Source organism: Mirounga leonina, unplaced genomic scaffold (assembly GCF_011800145.1).
Source record: "Mirounga leonina isolate KUSES-001 unplaced genomic scaffold, KU_Mleo_1.0 Mir_151, whole genome shotgun sequence".
NCBI lineage: Eukaryota > Metazoa > Chordata > Mammalia > Carnivora > Phocidae > Mirounga > Mirounga leonina.
The window spans coordinates 104246290-104257869 of record NW_023270377.1 but is presented as its reverse complement, the minus strand read 5'-3'; the positions used below and the strand labels follow the sequence as shown (position 1 = coordinate 104257869).

Genomic DNA, 11580 nt, shown 5'->3' with positions numbered 1-11580 from the left:
TGGGGCTCCATCTCACCACCCTGAGATCATGACCTCAGCCAAAATCAAGAGTCTGATGCCTATCTGAAGGTGCCATCCAGGCGCCCCTAGGATGACTATTATCAACAAAATGGAAAATACCAAGCATTAGTAATGATGTGGAGAAATTGGATTGCTTAGGGTGTCACAGTTTTGCTGTTTCTCAAAAAATTCAACATTTAATTACCATGTGATTCAGCTTCTGGTATACACCTAAAGGAATTGAAAGCAGGAACTTGATCAGATGCTTGTGTGCCAAAGTCCATAGCAGCATTACTCACAATAGCCCAAAGTTGAAAACATTCCAAATGCCCAACAACAGATACATAGATAAGCAAAATGTGAAATATGTATACAAGGAAACATTATTCAGCCTTAAAAGGGTATAAAATTCTGATACCTGCAATCACATATATAAACCCTGAAAATATTTGCTAAGTGAAATAAGCTAGACAGATGAGGATGAATATTGTATAAGCCCATTTGTATGGGGTAAATTCAAAGAGGCATAAAATGTAGAGGTTATGAGGTCCTGGAGGGAAGGGGATATTGTGTAACTGGTACTGAATTTCTGCTTGGAATGATGAAAATCTCCTGGAAATAAATAGTTGCACAAAACTGAATGTACAGATTACTCTTATAGCAAAGTCCCAGTAGAGAAAATAAAATACAAACAAGCACTGAGGTGGGAGACTGCCTGTGATAGGAATCCAGTCTGAATAGGGTGACAAAGAAGAGTTAATGCCACGTTAGTGAAGATAGAAAGGTAGGAAGGGGCCAGGTCATTTAGTGCCTTTTCGACCATAACAGGGTCTTTGTGTTTCCTCTAAATGAAATCAAAGTTCTTAAGGGCTTTTAAGCAAAAGGATCCCATAATATAATATATTCTTTTATGTTTTAAGAGAATAGTGCTAGGTCATACGTTGAGAAGGAGTGTAGGGCGGCCATGTTGGGAAAAGAGATAAGTTTAGATGTTATTGCCAACATTCCAGACAAAGGATGACTGAGGCTCCAATTAGGCTGGTAGCAGAGAACTTAGAGAGTAGTTGGCATACAAGAACACAATCTGAAGGCAAAGCTCACAGTATTTGCTGAAGGTTTTAATGTATAGCAGGAGTAAAAGAAAGGAATCAAAATAATTCTGGGTTTTTGGTTTTAAACAGCTAGTGAACTAAAGTTTTCCTTTACCAAAATGAGGAATACCAGTAAGGGAGAACTTTTGGAGAACCCCTGTACTTATAAAATATTATCTACTTGTGCTTATGGATTCCAATAAATCTTTGTCACAGTTCCTTCTGTCATGAAGCTTGGCAAGACACGGTCATAATTATACATCCTGGTTAGTCTCTGTAGTTTACAATGACCTCCACAGCTTTGCAATTCTGGAAAAACCTCAGGAGCTTATAAAAGCTGTCTAGTTAGGAAAAGAACCTGGCTCCATTTCTGGAAAAAAAAAAAAAAAGGAAAAAAAATATATATATATTTACCCAAGAATGATTTTGGTGATAAATCACCAGCTTTTTATCTATTTGACCCATTGATATAGGTAAGTCCCTTCTTAAATATTCATTGCCATTTATACTTCTCAATTATAATGGTTCATGCTTTGTGCCTTTGTATGTATGGTGTGCATGTGATCTGACTACCTTCATTTGTTTTATTTATGTTTTATTTATAATTAAGTGTTTATATTCTTATCTGTAGAATGCAGATGGTGTGCACAGAGCTAGTGAACTCCATCCACTGCAGACGCATCTTAACTCCTTTCCCTAGAAATAAATAGCATGGTGTTATTATATGTCAAGAGCATGCTTTTGCCATTCCTGTGTGGATTCCAGTGTTTAGGGGAAAGAGTGCTATCTTGCAGTGGCTGATGGAGCTTCAGCTCAGGGTCACCATGCAACTAGCCCTAGGGAAGCCTGCTATGTCAAATGGCAGCATATTTGTGAAAATGCCATAGCTGATCTTTGTAAGGACATGGGAAATAAGCCAGTGGGCACAGTAGTTAGGGGTATATAGCTGCTTCTGATATTAAATGGCTTTGAACGGTTGCCTCTCATTTGATGCCTAGCTATGTCCCTGTGCTAACTAATGAAAAGATCAACTGATTCAATCTTGCATATCGCACAACTGGGTTTGTTTCCACCTCAACTGCCTCAACAATATTTCTCTTTCCACCAGGCATGAAGTTAGTCAGAGCCATTTATTGAGTTTCCACAGTATGTATAGACACTTGAAGTGATGTATGAGTATTAATCGCAGCTGGCTGTTTTGAAGGAGGTACTGAATAAATTATTATTTAATTAAAGCTCAAATCAAGGCTGATAATAAAATGAATGTCTGAGCAGTTGGACGGTCCCTGCCTGATCCAATTGGACTATAATTATATATGGCCATGGACAAATCACTTCACTGGAACATGGATGCCTGTAAAAGTGACTTGCCCCAACTAATGGCTATTGTAAATCAGGAGATGGTGATAGCTAATCAGATGGAGACCTTCTCATAGTGGGGGCTTGAAGTTTTGTGAAAACAATTCCCAACATTGGATAAAGTGAAGATATATCTTCTTCTTTCTCAAGGCATCATGAACGAAGTCTTGAGCAATGTCACCTTGAGTTTCTTCATTGTTACTATGACGATACTGGCTTATGAATGGATGAACGTTCCATGTGGAAAAGGAAGTGAACTTGGAGTCACACAGATATGGATTTGAATCCAGGCTTTTCTATTTAATTGCAGTATGATCTTGGGCAAGTTACTTAAGTTTTCCGACCCTTACTTTTCATATTTATAAAGAATATATAATAATGTATATTGGCATGAAGTACTGAGATTGGAGATAGAATATGTAGAATACTTATTATATGTTAGGATCTAAATACATATGTTAGTTGGTTGCTACCTGTCTTATAAATATGTTATTTATTGCTAAAAATAGTCTAAAATTACTGCAGTGTTCTATTATGTTTCAACCCTAGGCCTTGGGGATTTATTTGGAACAGTACCTAGAGTTATTACTTTAACAAATGTGCTTTAACAGAATCGGTATTAACATTTTTAATTAAATCTTTGGGTTTTTTTTGAGCAGTGTTAGGTTCTCAGCAAAATTAGAAGGATGATACAAAACTTTCTCATATATGCCCTGCCTCCACACATGCATAGCCTCCCTCATTATCAACATTCCCCACCAGAGTACAGTTGTTACAATTGATGGATTTACAGTGACATATCAAAATTACTCAAAGTCCATAATTTACATTGCAGTTCACTGTCACTGTTATACATTCTATGGGTTTGGACAAATATATAATGGCATGTCTCCATTGTTATTATGTAACGTAGAGTATTTTCAATGCCCTGAAAATCCACTGGGCTTGGTCTATTCATCCTTCCCTTCCTATGCCTTACCCACTAACCCTCACAACCACTGATCTTCTTACTGTCTCCATAGTTTAGCTTTTTCCAGAATGTCATATAGTTGGAATCATACAGCATGTTTCTTGTTCAGACTGGCTTCTTTTATTTAATAATATACATTCAGTGTGTTATGTTGTTTGTATTGCTACTGCATACTTTATTAAATATTTGTTTGTGTTTTTTTTAAACATTTTATTTATTTATTTGACAGAGAGAGACACAGCGAGAGAGGGAACACAAGCAGGGGGAGTGAGAGGGGGAGAAGCAAATTTCCCGCTAAGCGGGGAGCCCGATGCGGGGCTCAATCCCAGGACCCTGGAATCATGACTTGAGCCGAAGGCAGACACTTAACGACTGAGCCACCCAGGTGCCCCAAATATTTGTTAACATAACTGGATAAGTATCCTCAAACCAAAAGGATCATAATTTGATAACCAAACACAACCACTTTAACTTTATAATTACACATCATAATTATTTTCACATGTAATTATTATCAGGTATGAACAACCACTTGAATCATAGCCTTATAGTTCACTGAGTATATATGCTGAAATATATTTTTATTGTTAGGCATTTAGATTTTTTTTTTTATTTTATACTCTTACCAATAATCTTGTCAATACTCATGGGATTTTCAAAAAAAAACCTCACATATTTGTTGATATGAATAAGTATATATAGATGTATGAAAATAAAACAAAATTAAAGCACCCTTTACTGGGGATATGTTAGCTTAGGTTGCAGACTCTCACTGGTGGAACCAGTGAAAATGATGAGGATGGGGATCCCCTGTCCTTCAGAACTATTTCCTTGCTGCTTCTGCCATTCCCTCCACACCTTCTCCATACGTAGAAGAAAAATCCACTGTCAGAAATCCCTGGTATTCTACCCATTCATCACGTCTAGCCCATAGCTATGTTTCCAGTGATGTGTCTAACTTAATGGCTATGTTTGACCCCAGAGATATTTCAACTTTGATTTTTCAATGGTCAGTATTTTAGCAGATCTTAGCACAGCACTCACCATAGCCCATACCCTCCCCAATGGTCAATATTTCAATGGTCAGTATTTTCAATGGTCAGTACTGATATTTTTGTTTTTTTTTTCTGTATTTAATAATTGTTTTCAACATTTGATATGTTAAATATTTTATCTAGATCCTTAAGTTTTCATTACTTATATGCTACATTCATGTAGTTTGGAAGATCAAAAACATATACCCCTACTTATTCTCTTTTTGAAAGAAGGATCTAGTAACCTAAGAATGCTCATACATTTTCCTAAATATTTTAGTATGTTTAATTTTCTATAAGAAATAGAAAGTGAAATAAGTCTCACTCCCTTGTGTACTTCAGCCCACCACTGTCTTAGTTTGGGAAATTTGCAGAAAGCAGGACAAGCACAAACTGCCTTTAAATTGAACCAGAAATGCTTAATGCTAAGTAGCCTGTGTATTGTGGCTGTTCATGGTTATGCCTACTTGAGGATTTGCTTTCACTGAAAATAAAATAAAAAAACAATTTTCCAAAAAGCACACTCCACAAAGTGTGCTGAAGTTTGCCTGTAGTTTATAATATGTCTCGTATTAATTTACTGGCCAATTTAAAATGAAACTAATAATCAACTAAGTAATGTATAAAGTTATGTTTCCTTAAAGTCTTAGAAATGACACCTTTGCTAAATGGCCTTCTGCAGCCATCCTATTTCTCTTCCTTCTTCCCAATGTGACCTAGAATTAAACACAGATTTTTTTTAAACGATTAATTCTTCACACTGACTCTATTCATGGAAGAAGATTTCTGCCAAAGTAAAAATTGTGCCTTGGGTCTTAGGGACAAGAGGTTATTAGAATAAGAACATCTTGTGCATTCTCTAAAATGTCAAAAGATTCTAAACTGATCTTTCATTATACAATTATGTTCAGAATGATCAGATCAAATTTTGGAATCATTGGAATTTACCCCATTTTGCCATGAAATACAACTACTGAATTTGCTTCTTCATCAGTATTGTATTCTATCAGGAAAAAAAAAATGTTTATTTCTAGGTGAGGTTATTTCTGTTCAGAGAAGATTTTGCTCAATTAAAAACAACCAATCCCTGGCATTTATATAATCTAGACATCATATTGCAACAGTTTCAAAATATGAAACTGTTTTTTGTACCAGGTTACTTTATTTTTTTAATTTTTATTTATTTGTTTATTTTTAAGTAGGCTCCATGCCCAGTGTGGAGCCTGATGTGGGGCTTGATATCACAACCCTGAGATGAAGATCTGAGGTGAATCAAGAGTCGGATGCTTAACCAACTCAGCCACCCGAGGGCCTCTCTACCAGGTTACTTTAAATAAAGCAATAAAAATATTATAGGTTTGATCCTTTAAGAAATCATGAAAACACTTGTGGTGAGCATAGCATAATGTATAGGGTTCTCAAGTCACTATATTGCACACCTGAAATTAACAGAACATTGTATATCGATTATACTTCAATAAAAAAATCATGATAAAAGTCAGATGTCTAGGAACACATGGCACAAATTAGAATGTAGAAACAATAGAATTCCAGACAAATTATTGATACTGCTTTCTATGCATACTAAGAAAAGAAAGTTAAACTCACTAAGGAAAATCATGGAGTCATTAATTTTTTTTTCCTTTGTGATGAGATACCTTAATTTACATTTGGAAGATTTTTTGGAAAATTCTATCATACTTTAACCTAAGTTATTAATAATCAAAACCTACCACATCATAAACCACTCTTAGAAATAAGGTGAAGAAAGGTGGTAATTGTGGTGACTAGAAATGTAACTCATGGAAGAAGGGCTCTTATGACGTGGCCTGCACGTTTGTCATTGTCACTATTATATTTAGCACTTTCATCAAGAAGCTAGAAGGATGTAGAAAGCCTGAAATGCAAAACAAAGAAAGCCTGAAATGCAAAACACAAGGGTAGAGGTTGTTTAAAAAATTATCAGAACAATGAAAACAAAGTGTAGAAAATGTCACAATGGTCTGTAAGACTGAGCTAAGCCAATCCAATGATTTACACTTAAGTCAAACAGTAAAAAGGTAATTTTCTGAATTGGCATAAAAATTGAAGTATAAGTAAATGTGAATGTTAAAATATATGTAGTTTATATATTTTATATATATGTATATATAAAACTAGTAAAGCCAAGAATCAAAGGCCTAAAAATTGCAATTTATTTACAAGGAAGGAAAGGTATGAAATCCAATGAGAATGCTGAGAAGTTCATACAGATCCAAATGTGGGGAAAGCTTGGGAGCAAGTAGATGTGCAGCAATAGAAAATAAGAATGTGGGCGCCTGGGTGGCTCAGTTGGTTGGGCGACTGCCTTCGGCTCAGGTCATGATCCTGGAGTCCCTGGATCGAGTCTCGCATTGGGCTCCCTGCTCGGCGGGGAGTCTGCTTCTCCCTCTGACCTTCCTCACTCTCATGTGCTCTCTCTCGTTCTCTCTCTCTCAAATAAATAAATAAAATCTTTAAAAAAAAATAAGAATGTGAAAATAATCCTGTTCTCTACTGGAAACTAAAGACAGGCGATATTCATACACCACTACCTCTGAGGAAGGACAGGACTGAAATTTCTTTTTTTTTTCTCAATTTTTTAATATATTCTTTAATAATAGGATAGATCTTTTAAAAGCAGTTTTACTTCTTTTGCCTTTTTGCGTGTGGGGGTGGGGAGACATAGCACTGAGATTTGTCTGTATTTCCTAAATAGTACATGAGGGCAAACGAAGGGAGAATAGGAATGCCACCAGAGCACATCATACATAACAACAATGTGCATTTCTTCTTCACACTTGTAACATCGATGCTCTGCTTTTCATTGGTTACTTTGTTTTTTGTTTTTTTCTGACTTTTTAAAATTTTATTATGTTATGTTAATCACCATACATTACATCATTAGTTTTTTCTTTTACGATTTTTTTATTATTATTATGTTATGTTAATCACCATACATTACATCATTAGTTTTTGATGTAGTGATCCATGATTCATTGTTTGCGTATAACACCCAGTGCTCCATTCAGTACGTGCCCTCTTTAATACCTATCACCAGGCTAACCCATCCTCCCACCCTCCTCCTCTCTGGAACCCTCAGTTTGTTTCTCAGAGTCCATAGTCTCTCATGGTTCATCTCCCCCTCTGATTCCCCACCTTCATTTTTCCCTCCCTACTATCTTCTTTTTTTTTTTTTAACATATAATGTATTATTTGTTTCAGAGGTACAGATCTGTGATTCAACAGTCTTACACAATTCACAGCACTCACCATAGCGCACTCCCTCCCCAATGTCTATCACCCAGGCGCCCCATCCCTCCCACCCCCGACCACTCCAGCAACCCCCAGTTTGTTTCCTGAGATTAAGAATTCCTCATATCAGTGAGATCATATGATACATGTTTTTCTCTAATTGACTTATTTCACTTAGCATAATACCCTCTAGTTCCATCCACGTCATTGCAAATGATGTTTTTTCTTGATGGCTGCATAATATTCCATTGTATATATATACCACATCTTCTTTATGCATTCATCTTTTGATGGACGTCTGGGCTCTTTCCATAGTTTGGCTACTGTGGACATTGCTGCTATAAATGTCAGGGTGCACGACCCCTTCAGATCCCTACATTTGTATCTTTGGGGTAAATACCCAGTAGTGCAATTGCTGGGTCATATGGTAGCTCTATTTTCAACTTTTTATGGAACCTCCAGACTGTCTTCCAGAGTGACTGCACCAGCTTGTATTCCCACTAACAGTGTAGGAGGGTTCCCCTTTCTCCACATCTTCACCAATATCTGTCATTTCCTGACTTGTTAATTTTAGCCACTCTGACTGGTGTGAGGTGGTATCTCATTGAGGTTTTGATTTGGATTTCCCTGATGCCAAGCGGATGTTGAGTACTTTTTCATGTGTCTGTTGGCCATTTGAATGTTTTCTTTGCAGAAATGTCTGTTCATGTCTTCTGCCCATTTCTTGATTGGGTTATTTGTTCTTTGGGTGTTGAGTTTGGTAAGTTCTTTTTAGATTTTGGGTACTAGCCCTTTATCTGATATATCACTTGCAAATATCTTCTCCCATTCTGCCAGTTGTCTTTTGGTTTTGTTGACTGTTTCCTTTACTGTGCAAAAGCTTTTTATCTTGATGAAGTCCCAATAGTTCATTTTTGCCCTTGCTTCCCTTGCCTTTGGCAATGTTTCAAGATAGAAGTTGCTGCAGCTGAGCTCGAAGAGGTTGCTGCCTGTGTTCTCCTCTAGGATTTTGATGGATTCCTGTCTCACATTTAGGTCTTTCATCCATTTGGAGTCTATTTTTTTTTAAGATTTTATTTATTTATTTGACAGAGAGAGACACAGCGAGAGAGGGAACACAAGCAGGGGGAGTGGGAGAGGGAGAAGTAGACTCCCCGCTGAGCAGGGAGCCCGATGCAGGGCTTGATCCCAGGACCCTGGGATCATGACCTGAGCCGAAGGCAGACGCTTAATGACTGAGCCACCCAGGCGCCCCTCAAGTCAGTGTTTTACTTGGTAAACATGTCTGAGACCATGCATCCCTGGCTGCTAAGCACCATGGCAGACAGGGCTAGAAAGGTAACAGCTTTATTTTGAGCAGGGGGCAAAGACAAGGCAGCACTTTATAGCTACACTGTAACTAGATCCTGCATCTGGAGTCTATTTTTGTGTGTGGTGTAAGGAAATGGTCCAGTTTCATTCTTCTGCATGTGGCTGTCCAATTTTCCCAACACCATTTTTTGAAGAGACTGTCTTTTTTCCATTGGACATTCTTTCCTGCTTTCTCCAAGATTAGTTGACCATTTCTTTTTTTATGAAGACAGAAATTAACTGAAAAAAAGTTCTGGATTTCATGAGTTCTCTAGAGTTTGGAATGGAGAGAGGAGGCTGAGATATCTGGAGAATGTGCTACTTGGATCCAGTGAATAAAAACCATGGAATTGTTTGGCTGTGGAGGCTAGGGAATGATTTTTCCCAGAAGAGAAATGTGCTGTCCTGGTGAACAGGCAGTAGCACTTGGACAAATGACAGAATTGAGAGGGATTATATCTTGGAGGTCCAAGGAATGGACTCCTCCTAAAAGGAGGGTATCAGCTATGGCTCTTGATGGAGAAAAAGTAGGATGTCCTTGTCCTTTAGATAGCAGTGGGGGGCAGTTTCAAGAATGGGTTTGGAAAATGTGTGCAAAATAATCCAGGTAAACCCAGGATTCAGTAAGTCATGAATCCATGAATGATGGAATGGCCCCCTGTGGCGTCTTTGGAGACATGACAATGTTATTTTCTGTTGAGACAGGTGTTAGCACAGGGAGAAAGCCACCAAAAAAACTTGATGGGGGGTTGGAGCAATAAGAAGAGTTTCTTCAGAAAGACTACATGCTATTCCTTGATACTGAAGATGACAGTGGCAAGAAAGCATGTAAGCCTCATGAGATTTGGTGCCTGGCGGGGGTCATGAATTTCCCTTGGTCAATTCCCTGTGACTCTGGCCCTTTGTACATATCCTGGGCTGCCGAATCAGCTCCCCAGCCACAGATACAAGAGGAGACATCTAAATGTAAATGTGACATATCAAAGACAATTATCCTTATTTTGTTTTAGGAGCAGACACTAAATCTTAACAGTTATCTCATTTTAAAAGGATGAATGAAGATGGAAAAAATAATATTAAACCAAAGGAAATCTTCAATTATGTCAAAGAGACAAAACATAACAATAAAAGGCAGAAGTACATATTTTCCAAGAGCTTCACTGTAGGGAAGAGGAGTAAACTTTAAACAGCATCTGCCGTTATCTTAGTCAAATTTATGGAGCATGGATTCTACAAAATGAGAGATAAGATAGGATAATAGTGTGAGGTGAAAAGTTAATTGAAAGGCAAGCAGAAATTTAAAACAAATAAGCTAGATAATATAAAGAATGTTATAAAGTCAAATATGCATCAACATAATTGTAAACAATTCACATTACATATATCCTTAAAAAGGATAATTCAAAAAGCAAATTAGTGATTTAATGGGCATTGCTGTGTGTGTCTTTGGTTGCCTTGTCAAAAAGCACCCCTTAAATTTAGGGAGATCTCAAAATGAGAGAGAGACAAAGCCCTGCTCCTTTTAAAGAAGGATCTATATCCCCCCCTTTGTGTCTCTGCCACATAGTGAGGTCATGTAGCTGAAATTAGCCAAGCTGGTAGCACAGCTCAGGAATTTGAATGGGATACTGCCCCATAGAAAAGTTAGGGATTTTTTTTGGAGAGATTTCTAGTAGATCCAGGATTCAGTAGCGTGGCAGCAAAAGTCCTGGAGAGCAGAGCCCCGGAGGCCACTCTTGCATGTTCAGGAGCATTGGCAACAGTTACTCAGGTGAGTGTCCAGTGGCCAGGGTGGTCATGAAGTGTCTACGTCAGATGGTCTCTGGTCATATTCTCATCTGTGCTTTGCTGCCATCTGTTCCTGAAAACTCTTTGTGTCTGGTGCCCACCTACTGCTTCAGGGAGCAATTTCAGTGTTTGAATATGCTTTCTACAAATACCCTTTCTGCTGAATTTTGTGAAAAGTTCATTTCTGTTGTCTAAAGCCAAGAAATTTGACTGATCCATGTGATTTTAGGGGTGAACTTTGGAACATTATGGAAACACACAAGGAGGAAATAATGTTGGAAATACAGGAGAGGAAAAGGATGTCAAATGTTGCTGAAGAGATAAGAAAGACCAAAATAGAAACAGTAATCGATAATGCAGTATAACAAAGCTTTTCCACTGAAACATAATATGGGGATTTATATATTGAAAAAGGTATCAAAAATTATTTAAAGGTACTAATACTTATAAAACATTTCTTAAAAGAATGATTAGTTCACGGATGTGGCTAAAAGTGATAGGAAACAAGTGTTTGAATATTTAAAAGAGTTGGGAGAACATCAGATAGAGCCAGGATTCCCCAGGTTTCCTGACTGCAGTATTTTTCACAGCTTGACATGTTAGTGTGTACCATGGTTCTTCAGGAAGGGTGATACAGTATAATCCATTTATCAAATTATGAGACCATGAAAACTTGTTTTTCAGATGTATTTCCTGGGAATATTGTTTCACTGCA

General features: G+C 37.4%; 1 non-coding gene across 1 annotated transcript; it reads right to left on the bottom strand.

Annotated features, from left to right (window-relative positions):
• Positions 1-9008: 9008 nt before the first annotated feature.
• On the bottom strand, positions 9009-9139 carry LOC118012751. The gene has a single exon (XR_004679813.1). It is a non-coding gene; the product is annotated as a small nucleolar RNA SNORA63 (small nucleolar RNA).
• Between the last annotated feature and the right edge of the window lie 2441 nt (positions 9140-11580).